Genomic DNA, 4592 nt, shown 5'->3' with positions numbered 1-4592 from the left:
TGCCATGATAAGTTATTATTTTTGCAGCATGCTATCCTGTTCGCGAATGGAATGTTATTTTCTGCACAACCTTGAAGTTTATTTCGTTAGTAACAGAATTAAATATTGTCACATTATATGCCATGATAAGTTGTTATTTTTGCAGCATGCTATCCTGTTCGCGAATGGAATGTTATTTTCTGCACAACCTTGAAGTTTATTTCGTTAGTAACATAATTAAATATTGTGTTGTCTTCTCCTTTCACATGGAATCAAACATAATAATTTGGTATGAATTTGAAATCTGAAGACTAAAGTATTATGCTGCCTCTTTAGTTGGCAGGATTCAGCCCTCGCGTCGTCCACGCTGGGCGACTCGGGGGACCCTACCGCCCCAGCCGCCGGCCACCCCTCGCTGACCTTCCTCCCCCCGCCGCCGCCGGAGGAGGTCGTCCCACGGCGGACGGCGGCGGCAGGGCGCTCCGGACAAGCATCACATTACATGCCATGATAAGTTATTATTTTTGCAGCATGCTATCTTGCTCGCGAATGGAATATTATTTTCTGCACAACCTTGAAGTTTATTTTGTTAGTAACAGAATTAAATATTGTGTTGTCTTCTCCTTTCACATGAAATCAAACATAATAATTTGGTATGAATTTGAAATCTGAAGACTAAAATATTATGCTGCCTCTTTAGTTGGCAGGATTCAGCCCTCGCGTCGTCCGCGCCGGGCGACTCGGGGGACCCTACCGCCCCAGCCGCCAACCACCCCTCGCTGACCTTCCTCCCCCCCGCCGCCGCCGGAGGAGGTCGTTCCACGACGGACGGCGGCGGCGGGGCGCTCCTGCCTGTTTCTTTTTCATTAGCCTGGGCACTCTTCACCGATCCAATCATCTCGGATCTGATCTAGGCTTGCGCTTCAGCCGGCGGCCGGATCAAGTCTGCACGCACAATCATACCCCAGCGCCTGTATGCATGTACATGGGGCAGGATGCATTAGACCTGCATGTAAATCACTGGTGGCTTACTGCTCTAGACGTGCATCCAACTCCGACGTTCAGTCGGAAGGCCGGCGACCTGCAAAATAGGAAGGCCATGACGCAGTATTGCGGCGGCCAGATCATGAGGACAACGACGCAGGACGGCGGTGGCCGGATCGTGAGGTCGACGACACAAGATGGTGGCGGTCAGATCATCAGAGCACCGGCAGCTGCTCGTGGACGCGGGTCTGGTCCAGGCGACGCAATGTTGCGACCGGACCGAGTTCATGGGTTCTGTGGAGTCCGTGGTGTCGCCAGCAATCTGCCGTTGCAGTACATGGACCGCCGGGTGATGAGCCACTCGCGGACGTACGTCTGGTTCACGCGACGCAGAGTTGCGATCGGAGTGAGTTTGTGGGTGCCAGAGGTGTCCGTGGAGTTGCCGGCAATCAACTGCCGCAACACATGGACCGTCGGGCGCCAAGAGTGATCGTTCCCAACAACAGGCTCAGGAGGGACATTACATGGCAGGTTTGCTTTGCGGGGTTGGTGCGGTTAAGCTCCTTGACCAGATCTCCGCACCAGCAATCAGTCTAATTTTCTGTCACTGTCCTCTGTCATTCTTGTGGACCTATCACACTCCGATTTGTCGGCACCATGAGGTACGCCGAGGCATATTTACCGGCAATTACCGTGGTGCTAACAATGATGGGGAATCTCAAGATGGTTTTGCCGGATCAAATGACCAGTGGATCTCGATGGCTCATGTGGAGTTCGAGATTTCAAGTGACGACAGAGGCGAGTTTGGTTGTGGTGAAGATTGTGGACCAGATGATCGGCGTTTTGCAGGAGTACCAGCTAGCAGGCACGACAGCACATGTGGACTTCTTATTGGTGGTGCTCTTTGGGCACAAAGTCTCGACTTCCGGGGTGAAAACCCTTGGTCCGACCTTCACTGGTCGTACCTGGCAATGGCGGATCACTATTCGTCTCCTTGTTTAAGGCATTGCTTGGAGTTCAGTCAGTCTTTCTTCAGGATGAAAACCCATGATCTGTGATCAGGCGACGACTGTGTTGGTGCACGGTTTCCTTCTTGGAGGCGTCGTTCTTGGAGAACCTTTTTTGCATTTCTTGTGTGGTCTATTGTGGTGGTAGTTCCTCCTACTTCGCTGATCCGTTCGGCGTTTTTCTTTTCTTTTTTCTTTTGCCTGTGTGCATCCTTGATGTCTCAACTAGCCCTTGACATTATGTTGTTGCAGAGGCCGGGTGTAATTGATATCCGATTGATATTAATATATTCCCATTTTCGAGAAGAAAAGCAAATGGCATGTTGAATCATATAATAATTGAAAACACAAAAAAGTTTGATAGAAGTTGTTTGGTTGCACACAAACTAAAGTTTCCATGAGGTTGGACTCATTGGGATTTTGCAATACAAAATGGATTCTAGAAAATATTTCTATGATTTCAATCCTACATTTTTTTTATAAGAGATAGAATCCTCCAAAATTCCTACAAAATTTCTTTCAACCAAGGAGGCACTGAAACGTTTCCCCTTGTTTGGGGTTATGTACAACCACACCTGACAACTCCATTTAGACGAAAACATCGCAGATAGGATTCACTTTGTCATGGCATGGCCTGCTTCCCGGGTCAACTCCTTGCCTTCCCGTCTTACTTCATTCCTATGCCTTGTGGTAGGACTAGGAGGACTTGCAAACTAGAAGAACAGATGAAAGGATGGGGCAAACCATAACTTTGTGCGCCGCGCCTTTGACCAGATGAAGCCACAAGCATGGTACAGCCCGCAACCAACCTGAGAAGTTCTCCTTGACAACTTCCGGTACCACCAAATAGCAAGATGGCCCAGAATGTGGTAATGGATCACTTTGTGCTCCTGTGACCAGCTGAAGCCATCAGCGTTGCTACAGCCGCAATGAACATCAGCAGCATGAACACGAGCAGAGTGTACGTTTTCTTTGACGACTTCCGGTACTCCCCGAATAGCACGATGCCCCAGAATGTGCTCACAAGTGGCAATGCCTGATAAACAGCAATGCAGAAGCAGTTAGAATCATAGGTGTAGAGAAGTTTCCTCTTCATTCTGAAAATCATATCTACCACAGGATATGTTTTAGAGATTCAATATTATTTTAACATCTTGATTGAATCACACAGAATGCAAACATGGTGCATTTCTCTTCAGATGTAAAGATGTTTTTTTTTACGGTGCTGGATGCGAACATATAAGAACCACGAGACATTGGTTCAACCAACCTCAACAGCATCAGCTGCAGCATAACCAGCAGCCTGACCACCCATGAACTGGAAGCCATTGCCCAAACCACAAAGGAGACCGGCAAGAAGAGCCCATTGCCTGCCTTCCCAGTCATTCAGATAGGCCTTGAAGGATGACTTTGGCACGCCGGTCATTGGGCGGTAGAGGAACAAGATGTTCAACCCGATACCAATGACAAACATGATATGGAGAAGTAGAAGAAGGCAGTGTATACAACCAGATGTTGGACACGGTCTTTCAGGATGTGCCACTGGTCATTGGTGGCCAGATTGAGTGCTGGAGAGAAGAGTGCGAGGCAGACACCAGCAAAGAAAACTAGCCCAAGCCCCTTGAGCTTACTCGATCCAAATACCTGGAAAATGAAGAAGTTTGGCTAGATCAGTTCATTGATGTTGCGAAAACAGAGGTTCAGAACAAACATCTTGTACTATCTGAATTATTCCACAATGACTTGTGACAGAATTATGAGTTTACCTTAATTGAACGCCGCCCTTCGAGCTCAATTAGGTATTTTGCAGTTCCTGCCTCAGCTCTGGTGGCATCTTCTGCAGAAGCTCCATTCTCTATGTCCACTACTGCATCTCAAATAGGCAAAGTTAGGAACTAGAATTTGCAACTGCAATACATCAACAATACCAGTAGTCATGCACCATATATAACTCGTGTGCTTGGCTCCATACCTCCATTTGTCCTGTTAATTTAGACATTATAGTGATCAGAGCAGCAAAAATAAGACGTAAAATGGTTTACAAAGATTGACATCTAATGCACCTAGCCGATGTAAGTGAACCAGTGGGTATGTGACTGTGTGTGACGAAAAAATGTGCTAGAAAGTGAGACCATGTTACCCAAGGTTGTAGACATTTGCGGATTCACTTAGTTTTTCTTCATTATCCGCTGCATTAGAAGCGTGTACAGCAGTCCCAAGGATGACTGCAACAAGGAAGCATGCCACTCCAGTGAAAAGAATATCTGCGACCCTCCTCGACCCGCTAATCCCATTACCTAGGTTAGCGCAGACGATGACGGGCGACACCGCGGGCGGCATCGCGGGCGCTCCCGCAGCCGGTTGCGCCGCCGCCGCCGAGACTCCTCTGTCGCCCTCCCCTTCTCCCTCCCTGCAGGCCCCCTCGCCCGCGGCTCCGCCACCGCTCCCCGCGCCGGCCGCCTCCGCGCCGGCTGCCCCGGGCGCCTCCTTCCGGTGGGCCGATTGCGCGGACGACGCCCCCTTCCCCCCTCCCCCCTCTCCGTCTGCCCCCGCCACTCCTCTCTCCGTCCGGCAGCTCGCTCCGCCCCGCCGGCCGGCCTTCTCAGCCCCCCACGTGAGGGG

At 49.7% G+C, this 4592-nt stretch overlaps 1 pseudogene; it reads right to left on the bottom strand.

Moving 5' to 3' along the window:
* Positions 1 to 2356: 2356 nt before the first annotated feature.
* On the bottom strand, positions 2357 to 4457 carry LOC123110982 (ureide permease 2-like; annotated as a pseudogene).
* Positions 4458 to 4592: the final 135 nt, after the last annotated feature.

This window comes from Triticum aestivum, chromosome 5B (assembly GCF_018294505.1).
Source record: "Triticum aestivum cultivar Chinese Spring chromosome 5B, IWGSC CS RefSeq v2.1, whole genome shotgun sequence".
Taxonomy (NCBI): domain Eukaryota; kingdom Viridiplantae; phylum Streptophyta; class Magnoliopsida; order Poales; family Poaceae; genus Triticum; species Triticum aestivum.
Note: the sequence above shows the minus strand (reverse complement) of the source record. Positions and strands in the feature narration are given on the sequence as shown.